This window comes from Protopterus annectens, chromosome 1.part0 (genome assembly GCF_019279795.1).
Source record: "Protopterus annectens isolate FY-2018-M chromosome 1.part0, PAN1.0, whole genome shotgun sequence".
NCBI lineage: Eukaryota > Metazoa > Chordata > Ceratodontiformes > Protopteridae > Protopterus > Protopterus annectens.
Genome location: NC_056725.1, coordinates 1,164,986,835 through 1,165,001,605, shown reverse-complemented (window position 1 = coordinate 1,165,001,605; position 14,771 = coordinate 1,164,986,835).

Below are 14,771 nucleotides of genomic sequence, written 5' to 3'. Positions count from 1 at the left end.
CTTCAGGGGCAGTCAATTGTCCTGTGTAACATGTTATGTCATAGAATACACAGATTACAATTTGAAGTTATGAGTACTTGAACACATAGTGAGAGAAATGGTACAGATTGGCCTTCTCCCTATGCAGGTGTATGGGCACATTTCCAGCATTCCTTTAGGCAACTGCAGATATGGACAGACTCTGACCATATCAATTGGGAATGCAGTTTTACCTGTTATTCCATAGTACTATTTGTGGATAACGACTGTTACAGAAGTGTCTACAAAGCTTATGTATGTAGATATTGAGTGTTGCTGAAGTATTATATTGGATGATCCTATGCCATTCAGCCTTCATCCCTCAGCATGTGGTTACTTTGAGACATCACTTTTAAGATGTGGATATACATTTATTCCTAATGTGCTGGTGTGTTTTCCACACATTGCTCACTTTTTGGGACGCATGTTACTCATATATAAATATATATATATATATATATATATATATATATATATATATATATATACATATATATATATATATATATACATATATATATATACATATATATATATATATATATATATATATATATATATATATATGTGTGTGTGTGTGTGTGTGTGTGTGTGTGTGTGTGACTTACTATACTGATGTCTGTTTCATATGCTCAATGTATGTAGGTGACATAGTAGAGATACAGAATACTGCAGGTGAATGTAGGTTTGGAATCACCCACCAACAGTGTTGCTGAAGTGATGATGCAGTTGTAATGTGGACTGTAAAATACTGAGAACAGTCCGACAGACTTGGGTTCAAACCCCAGCTCTGGGTATATGACATACCCTATGGTGGATACTGGTGAGTGTGCGTAGCACATTACATGCATATTTTGTTTTAACTACATATGCTGCACATGTTAGTTGTCATGTGTGTTTATCATGGGTATCAGTAACAGACAGCTGTACACATCTTACACTGGCATGTTGTCTCCTGCACTGCAGCAGAACAGATATCAAAAGCAGTTATGCATATCACATTGCTGACAAGGATCTGGGAATAGGTGTACTACATGTATACATCCTGATATGTACGTCCTTTGCTTTGGCAGATGTCTGGTGGAAGCAGGCATGAAAATTACATTTCTCTCTTGGTTTAATTTCTCCAAGTCTTTCGGGTTTCTAATGCTATGATAGGAAAGGACCCCAGTCCTTAGTCAGGGTATGATTAAACCTCATAAAATTTGTACCGTTTCATCTTTGATGTTAGCCAGCACCACAATGTGCCCAGAATTGCCTTCTTCAGTAATTCGTACAGAGTTACATGTATTGGTAGCATATCTATGTACGACTGTAAATTCTTTTTATTCAACCCATTGCTCCTTCTACTACTGGAACTGTCTGAATACCTTTCTTCTACAGTGCTCTTGTTTCTACCTGAAAATCTTGATATTTTAAGACATGTCTCTCTGTACTTGAGGCACTGTATTTGCTAGTTGCAGTAATTTCAGTGATGAGTGCTACTTTTGTCAGTTTTTCATGTATACCTATATCTGTTTTTCTCAAGCCTATGTTTTGGACTGTTGGTAATGGGGGATCCCATGGTGATATACATGTCATCATTCTCTATAATACTTTTTGTGACTCATGCTTCCAATCCTTCTCAATTACTTCTATATTGTAATGTTTGTAGAATCACTAATGGATTAAACTTGCCACATTATTATGCCTTTCATTATATGGACCTTTTGCCAGGAGATTATAACATCCAGCAACAAGATGTGTGACTGTTTCCAGTTCTTTTTTACAGAACCTGCATTTGTCTGTTTTCCCTCCTTTTTCAATGGATTTTGTCTACCAATGTGTATGTAGTTCACTATCCTGGGCCACTATTATTAGCTTTTCATATTTTGGTTTTAATTCATCTCTCGTTAACCATTATTTCATCAAATTTTGGTTAACACAAGATCATTCCAGGAGATCTATGTACTTGCCATTATATTTATGGCTTTGCCACATTTCTGTCCTTCTCAAATGATCCTTCTCCTTACATTCTTTCTTTTGTTTTTGTTTTTTTAACACATTCTGTTGCTGTCTGATTTTTGTCTACTTCTGGTTTGATTTCCATACCCACTTGACACTGAAATGTTTCTGCTATACTAAGCAAAGATGTCATCTTAGACTTCTTCTCCTCATGTTTTAAAACTTTCACTATGTTTGAATTTGATGAGGTCAGCAGATCTGTATGCAGTCCCACTATTGCAGATTGATACATGTAATCAGTTTTGAGGAGATCCATACCTCTTTCAAAACAAGGAATATATAAACTTGGTGTATGTTGATTTTTATAAATTATTTGATAAGCATTAAGCATTTTTCTTGTTTTCATGTCCAATAGAACAGATAATTTTGGGGCCAGTCAATCACCTCAAAAGTGTCAGTTAAAACAGGAAGAGCAAATTGATTTGTAGGTTTGACTTTATTCCTAGACGTCAAGGCAGTTTTCAATATCAGCTTTAGTCTTGTAAAGTATTCCTTACTGAGTTTTATTCACAGTTATTCACGTTTGCTGATCATTCATTAGTTCCCAAATGTTTATAAACTCCCTCCTGATCAAGTTCCCTTATAGCATATTCCTGTCCCAGACTGATATTTTCTTGGTGTTGCAGCTTTCCTACTTTAAATGTTGCACTTGCACAGATATAGCATCTGAGAAAGTTTTAACCACTTGCAGTTGTGCTTTCAACTCTTCAGATGATGATGTTTTCATTCATCAAGAAAAAGTAAATGAGAAGTCTTTAAACAAGGTTTTCTGGGAGCCAAATTGTAACCATGATCTAATCTATTACATAAACAGCTTAATGGGCTAAGAGCAAGGAAAAAAGCAGCAATAGCAAAGACTCATTGGGGAATATCCCCCTCTGAATTTTTATCTCTAGGATAATAATTTGCCCTTTTTCATGGCTTAGCTGCAAAATGATTTTCCACTGTTTCATGGTTGCTCTAATGTAATTGATCAATGTAGGGTATATGTTATACATGTAACACCACAAAGCAAAAACAGCAAACCCAAATGATGTATAACACAAAACTCCACAAAATAACATCTACAGAAAGCACTCCGGTCAAGGAAATATTTATTTAGCGCTTTCGTCCACAGACTTCATCAATATTCTGATGAAGTCTGTGGACGAAAGCGCTAAATAAATATTTCCTTGACCGGAGTGCTTTCTGTAGATGTTATTTTGTGTATCTTATACATCTGTAAGCATTCCTTTATCCATGAATGCGGGACACTGTCAAATGCTTTTTTGTAATCTATCTATGCCATACTTAGATTCTTGCCCTTTTTACAAATTTCTATTATGGATTTATTTAGTGACAAATAATCCTTTGTTCCATATGACTTTGTTTTGTTACTCCTGTGTTATATTGCCGTTATTGTTTTTTTTTTTAATTATAAACTCTGTCAGCATCAGTTTCAGTATATAGCTTGTATACTAGGCTTCTTGCATAATAGCAGTCTTCTTGGCTTGTTACCACCGGAAGGGAAGTTATTGATCTATGGGTTTTAGGATGGCTTTCTTGTTTTTTCTTAAGGAAGAACATCATTTTTCTGCTGCTGATCAGGTTTTTGTCCACTGAGAATGCACATTTAAGTAATGCTTACTCAGGGTCAAAGTGCAAAGATATTAAGAATTATAGCTAAAGTTAGGTGCTGCATATAGTACCATTTTTTTTTACAGTTAAGAGCTTTTCTTAATTTTATTTTAGTTTCTTTGCCTGTTACTACATCCTATTTCATATATTTTGCATTGGAACACCTTACTTTTTCTTTTTTATTTTTTTCTATCCATTCAGTATCTTTATGTTTCACAGGGCCTCCATAAATATTTCTTTTTTGGTGCTGTTTGTATTCATTTTGGTTTCCATGTTCTCTATAAAACATTTTGGGCCATCAATGAATTGCTTATTTTGTACATTTCCTTTATGTTTATATGTACATCTTCTAAGTTTGCCTGCCTGTGTTGATATTTTAGTTTATTATTTTCAATAATGTACAATGCATCCTGGTCTGCTTTGATAGATTGCATTGCTTTTACCAAATCTATCTTCCTAAGTATTTTTGATTACCTTTTCCCTCTTACATGCTCTTCTAATAATGATACTTCATGTCTTAATTGTGTTACAGTTTTATCTATTTGATGCTTCTGTGCTGCCATTTTTTTTCTTCCTTTCCTTTCCCTTATTGATCTGTGTTTTTGTAGTAAGACATTGTCTGTTATTAATTTGGCTGCACAATAATATATCCTATTTATTTCTGTTATATCACAAGAATTTCTCTTAGTAGTCCTAATTACTGCAGTCATCTGTTTTACCAAACTTCTAACATTTAGGGTCTTACTTTCTGTAAACTATTTCCTTCATTAATCTTAATAAGACTATCCATCTCTACTAAATCAAGAAGCTCTTCCCTTTGATAATTTTCTTCTAGATTGAGAACATCTTTGCTGTCCATTTCCTCCAAGTTTTCTACAGAAACTTCTGGAACATCTTTCTGTAGCATATTCTCTTCAGATACTCTATGCTTCATCTGCTGCTACTTTATATGGGAACTCATTGGGCCATCACTTTGCAACAATTTCTCCATTGGAGTTGTCACTGATTCCTACTCCTTCCATTGTTGTGCAACTTGAACTGAACTTTTGTACCAGTCGCCTACAAAAGGCTCCAGAGCATCACCGTGTGGCAATTCTTTACATGCTTCCCACTACACCTGTTTCTCCTTATTCTGGGTACTCAGTGTTTACATCATACTGTGGCATTAACTATGATGGATTTTCTACACTACTCCTTCACTTTACAAATAATCCATAACTTCAGTGTCTATTTATTCAATTTCTTCCTTACTAATCCTCTGTTCTATATTCCCTTTGTTTTCTTATGTTTTGTATTGTACAATTTCCAATATCCAGGTGCTTTTGCCTGTATTTCTCTTCACATATCTTTGGTGCTGCTTTTCTGTATTGATTAGTTTGTCTTTCTCCTTTGTGTACATTTTGCACCATACCATATATCTTTTCCATTCCAATGTCCAGACTTCAGATCCCTCATGCTTCACTTGCTGCTCCTTACTCTGAGGACTCATTGTTCCATCATGCTGTGACATTACTTCTGCTGGATTTTCTACACTAAATCCTTCACTTGTCAGACAATCTATGGCTTCAGTTTCTGTTTGTTTAACTTCTACCTTACTAATCTTCTGTTGTACATTTCCTCTTTGCTTTCTTATTTTTGTACTGTAAAATGTTCCATACCTGAATGTGTTTACCTGTATTTCTCAATAGCTTTGGAGCTGTTTTTTTTTTTTTTGTATTGATTAGTTTGGCTTTTTCCTTTGTGTAAATTTTGCATCATATCAGATCCATTTTTCTTCCCTTGCCCATGTTTCTTTTTTATACCTTCCAAAAATCTCTGGGTTTTCTTCTTTATACTTTCACACTTCCACTGTTACTTCTTTTTCCAGGTAGTCCATAGTTTCTTCATCTGTGTAATGTTTTTCATGGATCTGTTTTATTAATCAATGCAAATTTTCATTTGAAGCTTTTGACAGTTTTTCTTGGGGATGTATTATTTTCTTTCCTCTAATTTGTCTATTAATCTTTCTGAATATCTTCTATCTGGAAAGTCTAGGCTTCTTGCTTAATAATAACTGTACATAATTTATTTCTTATCTTCAATACTCCAGTTTATCATTTTTATGGCTCTTTTTAAGCCTGTTGTTTTTTGTGACTTTTATGGACCACTACTTCCTTCTACAAAAGGGTCGATTATACTCTCCCTAAGCCTGGCCTAACCCCATTGTAGGAATGTTTCTGAGTCTTGAGGATTCTACACTTACATTTTTCCAGTCCTGCCACAATACTTACACCAGGATAAAACCTGGAACCCCAGCAAACCCTGGAATATTCAGGAACTACTCTAAGGCTAACTTCCAGCTATTAAGTGATAACCTAAGAAAATGTTAAGTGCCCATAAACCCTGAGAACACTGCTGCCTATGCAGAACTGTTCACAGAAACCCTATACAAGCATGTTAATAGCTGCATAGAGGCAGTTGTACCCACCAGGAAGAAGTACAGAACTAACTCAAAAAACAAACCACCCTGGTGGAATCACAATATATATAGGGTGTATAACAGAAGGAAGAAAATCATAGCAAAAAGTAGGAGGTGCAGCTCCCAGCAGGATAAAAGCACCCTCATCAATCTAAGCAAATAACTTGGAGGTAAAATAATGCCAGCCAACGCCAAATTTAAGATAAATTTGGTCTCCCAGGCCAAGGACAACCACAATGCATTTTTTAGCTGATTGTAAATGGAGCCACCTATACTAAGCCAAAAGATAAAGCAAAGCTACTGGCTGACAAATTCAGCTCCACCTTTACCACTCGACCTTCCCTCAGGAAATACCATCAGATACAACTCCCTCTGCTATCACTAGGAATAGGTCCTTAATGCTATCTCTGATGCCAAGACTACTGCACCAATGGGCCCAGACAGTATCCCAGGATGCCTTATAAATAGCATGAAACATTACCTAGCAGGCCCTCTGAAACTGCTATTTAACTGTAGCCTCCAAACAGGCTTGTTGCCTCATGAATGGAGAACAGTGACAGTCATCCCTCTACACAAAAGTTGGCCATCTCCAGACCTGGGAAGCTACAGATCCATAATCTCTTATGCAAAGCCATTGAAAGAATAATCATGGAAATGTGCAATAATAACATAGTAAACCTCCAGACACTGGACCCAACCCAATTTGGTTTCTTCAAGGGCATGTCATTCCTACTCAACCTGGTGGACTTCTTTTTTCTCAAGAGATTAGGTACAAACCCTTACATCACCCAGTGGATACCCAAATGGCTCACATATAGGATAGGACTCAAGAAGTTAGAATCAGGGAGGTAACCTCTATAAAGAGGCCAGTCACAAGTGCAGTCCTTCAGCACCTGGTCCTGGGACTGCTTCTTTTTGGCATTTACTTCTCTGAAATCAAGGCCAATGTCAATGGCCTCTGGCTGACTAAATTTATACATTACTTCAAATTAGGAGCTGTCATTGAATCCCACACCATCCCAAATGTTCTCCAGGAAGGAATGACACAGACAAGCAACTGGTGTCAGAGCCATGGATTGAAACTAAATGCCAAGAAATGCATAGTAGTATCCTTTGGGAAGTCATCCACCCCTGGCAACTGTCATATTGACAACACACATGTAAAGAGTTGACCCAGTAGTCAGGGACTTGAGGGCACTAGCCTTTGACCATCATGTGTCTACAGTAGTGAGAAAATTATACTATGCTGAACAACTTATAAACAAAGGTATGGCATCTAGGTCTGAGGAAGTCATTGTTCCACTGTATTCAGAATTCATCAGACCCATCCTTGAGTACAATGTTCCCTTTGGTATATACCTAATCAGGCATATCCAACACTTGGAACATCCACAGAGGTTCCTCACTAAAAGAATACAGGTCATAAGTAACATGTCCTATGCAGACTGCCTCAAGGCCCTATCCCTATATTCTTCTCCTACAGGCTGATCAGGGGAGATCTATGCCTGGCATACAAGGCACTGTCAGATCCCACTCTGGTGGACCTCCTGCATATTCACAAAACAAACAGTACCAGAATTACCCATTTTAAAGACTTAAACCTTGCCTGTGATATAAGTAGAACCTGCTGGAGAGACAGGTATGTATCCCAGAGACTACCCAGCTGCCTTTTTTTATTTTTTTATCCTACCACTCTTCATGATATAAGCTATATAAAAATACAGTATGTCAGTGTCATCTTGGTGACATTTTGTGAAAACAGGGTCCACCATGTGAAGGTACTCACCAGCACTTGAGGATAAATTCAGTTCCATTAATACCAGTCTCTTTTCTTGCTGATTTCACCATCTCTCCATTTGAACCAGAGAATGAAATTATTCTAGAGGCTCTGTGACAACATGGCAGGAATCTGCAAAGATGGATGGGCAGCACTTTTTGGGGACACAGGTTTTGAGGGATGTCACCGCATAGTAAATGCTGTGGGTGGTCACAACCAATCACAGGAGATCTATGATTGCCATTGCTCTGACATGATCCTCCATGCAGCCAACAGACTCTACCTTTTATGAGAGGGAGAGAAATGCCACTGGTAATGGGCCACCTGCAGCTCCCCCACCTAAAAGAACCCTATTCCTGATCTCACTATACTAACTGCCAGGTCCATTGTATTCCTGGGGGAGGAATAGAGGCTGGTGTCCCAAGAAGTCACGGTATGTATAGTGTTCACATACAGGACAGCACATTATGTGTGAGTTTCACGGATATACATTCACATGTCTTCTCTGTTCATATTCATTTGACAGCAACAATGTAGCAGCCAGTATGGTATTGCAGTTTAGCTTTCAGGAGACCAAGTAAGACTGCCTGTGTATCCTGTTTATTAACCACAGCTTGGGTGCTACTTTGAGCAGTCTGTGTGCTGATGTTCTGTTCACCTTCATAGGGCCTTCTTATATCCTCAGAGGACATTAGCCTTCAGTTATGTGTCAGTGTACTCAGACATGTTTGTATATGTCTATTGCCCTACACTGCATGGTGTTAGAGTATTTACTACTTACTTATTGTGTTCCACTTTACCCTACAGCTACTGCACAATGCCATTAGGGTGGTGGCCCTCTTGGACAATGACAGACCCAGTAAGACTGTATCTACATGTTATACATCTTCTATGATGTCTTCTGTGGAGTGCTGAGAAGATGCAGAGGTCTAGGGAGTGTTTAGTAATGCTGTGAGAATGTTGCGTGAGATTAGAAGGTGTTGAAATCCAGCACTGTATACAGCATTTGTCCAATTATGCTGATGATTACAAACTGATACTAGCCTATAATATAGTAAGACATCCTGACTAAACCCCATCCCTAAACAAACTCTTAACCCACTATACAACAAATCGCCCCCTCCGCTCCTCAGAAAAATCTCTCCTCTGTATCTCTAAAGCCAATAACTCTGCAGGAAAAGCTCTTTTCTCTCACAACATTGCCAAAAACTGGAACATCCTCCCCACTTCTGTAACCACAGCTCCCTCAACTGTACAGTTCAAAAATTCTCTCAAGTCACACCTACTAAAATCTTGGTTATGCCCATGCATCACATAAGACACTGTCCTGTAACTGCAAAACAGAATTGTAGATGCAGTTCCCCGATGCTATACTATGAAACTCAGTAACTCCCACTGCAGCAATGTTTAATACAGTCAGAATTTTCTGCTTCAAACTCAGTAACTCCCACTGCAGCAAAGATTAATGCAGTCTCCAATTGTTCTGCTACAAACTCAGTAACTCCCACTGCAGGAAGGATTAATGCAGTCTCCTATTGTTCTGCTACAAACTCAGTAACTCCCACTGCAGGAAGGATTAATGCAGTCTCCTATTGTTCTGCTACAAACTCAGTAACTCCCACTGCAGGAAGGATTAATGCAGTCTCCTATTGTTCTGCTACAAACTCAGTAACTCCCACTGCAGGAAGGATTAATGCAGTCTCCTATTGTTCTGCTACAAACTCAGTAACTCCCACTGCAGGAAGGATTAATGCAGTCTCCTATTGTTCTGCTACAAACTCAGTAACTCACTGCAGGAAGGATTAATGCAGTCTCCTATTGTTCTGCTACAAACTCAGTAACTCCCACTGCAGGAAGGATTAATGCAGTCTCCTATTGTTCTGCTACAAACTCAGTAACTCCCACTGCAGGAAGGATTAATGCAGTCTCCTATTGTTCTGCTACAAACTCAGTAACTCCCACTGCAGGAAGGATTAATGCAGTCTCCTATTGTTCTGCTACAAACTCAGTAACTCCCACTGCAGGAAGGATTAATGCAGTCTCCTATTGTTCTGCTACAAACTCAGTAACTCCCACTGCAGGAAGGATTAATGCAGTCTCCTATTGTTCTGCTACAAACTCAGTAACTCCCACTGCAGGAAGGATTAATGCAGTCTCCTATTGTTCTGCTACAAACTCAGTAACTCCCACTGCAGGAAGGATTAATGCAGTCTCCTATTGTTCTGCTACAAACTCAGTAACTCCCACTGCAGGAAGGATTAATGCAGTCTCCTATTGTTCTGCTACAAACTCAGTAACTCCCACTGCAGGAAGGATTAATGCAGTCTCCTATTGTTCTGCTACAAACTCAGTAACTCCCACTGCAGGAAGGATTAATGCAGTGTCCCACTGATCTTCTACAAACTCAGGAACTCTCACTATAAAATGTAATCCCCTTTCGGACTAACTCTTAATTCCTGTCTTCCTACTACTATAATCATCTTTAACAACTATCTGCTTGTTTTTCTATTATACTCACAGAACCCTGTTTATCATAACTGGAAGCTGATTTAAAAACAAGTGCATTCTAAATGTGTTTGTTGAGCTGTATTGCAAAATAAGGTGTGCATAAATATGCTTATTATGTTTATTACTAATCTTAAATAATGTAAAACATTACCTACAGTATACGTTTATTGCTTCTGTATAAGAATTTTGAGCTTTTCTCTCCGGGCCTCCGCTGTAAATGGACTCACGTCCAGTCGGACTATCCCGGTTAGCAAATGTAACATAAAATAAAATAAAAATAAAATAAAATAAACTATAAGCAGTCATAAAATCTCCCCAAGACACTAGCTTCCTCCAGGAAAGGCTAACACAGACACATAACTGGTGCTAGATTCATGGTTTAAAACTCAATTTCAAGAAATGCATAATAGTACCCTTTGGAAAGTCTGCTAACCCAAGAAACTATACACTCATAATAGTAAATACAGTAATCAGGGATTTGGGGGCATATATAGACAACAACCTGGCTTTCAACCAAATGTTTCTAAGGTAGTAAGGACATCATTTTATGTTGCTCAACTTATAATAAACAAGGGTATGGTATCCAGGTTCAAGGAATCCATTGTTCCATTGTATTTGGCCGTCATTAGACCCATTGTTGAGTACAAATCCCCCTTTAGTATATACCTTACCAGATACATACAACAACTGGAATGTCCACAGAGGTTTCTCAGAGAAACAATACACAGTGTAAACAGCTTGTCCTATAAGGATTGCCTCAAAATCCTATTTCTATACTCTGTCTCCTACAAATTGCTGAGGGGCGATTGATGCCTGGTATACAAGGCATCCTTGGATTCCATTCTGATGGAACTTTTGAATATACAACAAACAAATCACATCAGAATTACTAGGTCCAGAGACTTAAACCTTGCCTGCAACATAAATAGAACTCATTGTAGGGACAGATATGTGTTTCAGTAATTATGCTTTCTCTGAATCAGGTATCCCATTCAGGTAAAGCAGAGCTCTTCCTTAACCATATTCAAGTGTAAACTGGACAAGTGGATGGGAAATCGGGAACTTACCTTGGTCTGGCACCTATGTCTCTAATGGACAGAGATGGCCTGTAAATTCTTGATCAACTATATTCTAACTTACAAATAACCATTAAAATATATCCCTAAAAATAACCTTTAGGTCACAAAAAAGCTTGCTGGATACATTTGGGAAGCTTGGATAGGCTAGTAAGGACCTTTATGGTTGTTAGCCTAATATATACCTAAGAACCTATGAACCTCTACTGAGGTTCCATTAGGTGTCATTGTGAGCACTCTGTGTACTGATGTTCTACCCACCCTCACAATGCCTTCTCACAGTAGCACACAATATTAGACTTCAGGTATGTGTCACTGTACTCAGATAAGGCTGTGTGTATCAGAGTGCTTACTACATACTTGTATATGTTTCCCCACAGCTACTGCAGAAGTTAACCTTATTGAATGATGACAAACCTGGTAAGACTGTCTCAACATATATTCTACTGAGGTTCCACCTGGTGTCAATGTGAGCACTCTGTGTACTGATGTCTCTTCACCTTCTCTGGGCCTTTTCAGAGCAAGGCACACCATCAACCATCAGGTATGTGTCTCTTTACTATGGGTGTTTTGTCTGTATTAGCTTACCTGCACCCATATGATGTCTAAATGCCTCCTACTGACTTTTTGTTATATGTATGTTTCTACTCTATAGCAGCATTGCAATTCTCTCAACAAGGGTAGGCGTCGGAAGAGAGCATGTCAGGTATGACTGGATGTATGTGTGGTTTTACCCTGCCACTGTCATCTGTTTGTTCATTGACTAATAAGGAATTTCACTGTTCTCTAGGGGCATTGCACCACCCATGGCCATGCCACCCAGGTTAGTCGATATCTCCATTCCTGTTCTGTATAGTTAGTGATTTGTTATACTTTTTCACTTAGACTCTCCCTCATTAACCCCTTTTCAATGTGTTGGACATGCTTTATATCTGTATTTGCAGCACGTTCACTTCCGCATCCTCCACAAGTCCTTTTATTGTTCATTTAGACAATATGGTCAATAACACACAGGATAGTGCATTGGGGTCCATGTTGTCATTTCATGGAAGGATCAGTCCTGTGGCTCAGGGTATAGCCTCCTATATGGGGGATAGTTTGGGCAGCCAGTCTGATGATATTGGGGTATCAGCAGTTATAATGATGACCTTGAGCTGCTGTCTCTGGTTGAGTCTGGGAGTGGTGGTGACTCTGCCATGCAACAGAGTGATAATGGCCATAGGACTGCACATGGGAATGTGGCTGATATGTGTGGCTGTGTGTGTAGGATGACATATGTCTGATCTTACAGATGCATGAATATTCCCAGCAACATCATGACAATGATGTACATGCACTTACTTATGCCACTGACCATACAGCCCACCAGTTATGTGCGTTATACAAGGGTGAGAAGTGCAGGCATTAGGATGTCATGTCAGCAATGGCTGCACAGCATGATTGCATGGTATCTGTTACACAATATGCTGAAAGCCTTGTTACAACAGTGTTACAGTAGAAACTGGGTGTTACTTGCCCTGACAGTCATGAGCAGATTACCTCCAGTGTGGACAGTCAGACCCTCTCTCACCAGACTCAGAAGTGGCCCTCATCTGACAATGTCTGTGCTGCAGTGTGCACACACATCTGCTGTTGGTTTCCATGTTCAGAAGCCAGCAGTCACATCCTGACATACAATTGACACAAACACTTATACCCAAACTGCAGTCACATCCTGCCATATAACTGACACAAACACTTATACCCAAACTGCAGTCACATCCTGACATAAAACTGAAAGAAATACTTATACCCACACTGTATGCTTACATGAAAATGTCACCACATTCAACTCATCAGTACAGCACCATGGGCATTGGGATTCCACACATGGCAGGGGCAGCCAGGGCCATGGTGTGAGTTGTCAGCATGGGTGCTCTTGACTACATTAGTGTAGCACTGATAGTTACCCCATTGTGTTTCCTGTTGTCTTAGCCCAATCTGTGGCAATGAAGACTGCTGTGCTGACCATTACCTACTTTACCTGTTAGTGATACATGACATATCTAATGCCAAAGGGTTTTTGTTGGGGTTTAGATGACATGATAGACTGTTGTATCATGGTGTACATATATGTTCTTGTTCTATCTTTTGTATTATATTGACAGCTGTAATGATGTACTTATAGATACTTCTATTTGACCTGCTATTCCTAGTTGACATACTTCAGCTATATATTCATCATTATATATCCTCACAGCTAAAGCACAGAGTTTGTACATTCAACATTCCATTGCTGTCTGCCGTTACTGCATGCACAGGTATACTTCGGATGACATAGTAGTATTGCACGTGGCACTTCAGTTTGGTACTGCCACTGCACTGCCTACCCCTCAACACATGTACCTGCATTTTCCCTTTTCACCATTGTTATATTTCTCATGTAATGAAATGGTCATGTGTGCCTTTCCATATGTATCTGCTTACACACATACTTCTGTACATATGGCAACTTTCCAAATACACTGCTGAGTGTCCCATGGCTGATATACCATACTTGTCTTTGATACTTTGTTGCATTGCACATACTTGTGCACCTGAATAACTCATGTTCTTGCACCCACCTGGACATTATACTACTGCCTTAGGTGTTACAGGCTGAGATAGTCATGTCCTGTACTATCTGTAAAGCAACTCACACCACTTGTCATGTATGTGGTTTTGTTGGTGCACCTTATCCTGGTGTTAGCATTGCAGCTGCTGTATGCTGTATAGCCTTGTGTCCTATGTTGCACATTCCTATGACTTGTCTAATACATCTCAATGTGAACATACAGCCCCCTACATTTAGGTTCCTTTGGTTATGGTACATCCACTCAATGCATGATCCAACAGGTATTGCCATACCCACATTTATGCTGCTACTTACACACATTCATTGTAAATATGATGATAGCATCCCTGGCCATTGACACTTGCTATTGGGTGCACCTCAGATCTGCAAAACAGATACAAGTATACTCAGACTCAGACACACTTTTGTTTCTACTGAGAAAAGGTTATCCCATAGACAGTGTGAGGACATATGGGGTGCACACATCCTGCACACAGTCTGCACCAACTCTCTATGTAACCTGTTTCTTTTAATGATTTCCTAGTCAGTAATCTGGATTACCTGTATCCTGGCTTGGTGCTGGCACTTATCTGGTATGCATTTGCAGGTCACCCACTACTATAGCTTGTAGACCCAATGTGCTATAGTGCATTTACTGCAGTGCACATTTTTAATTAAAAGTGTTCCGCAGAGTTCAGAGAAATGTGGAATAATTTGTCT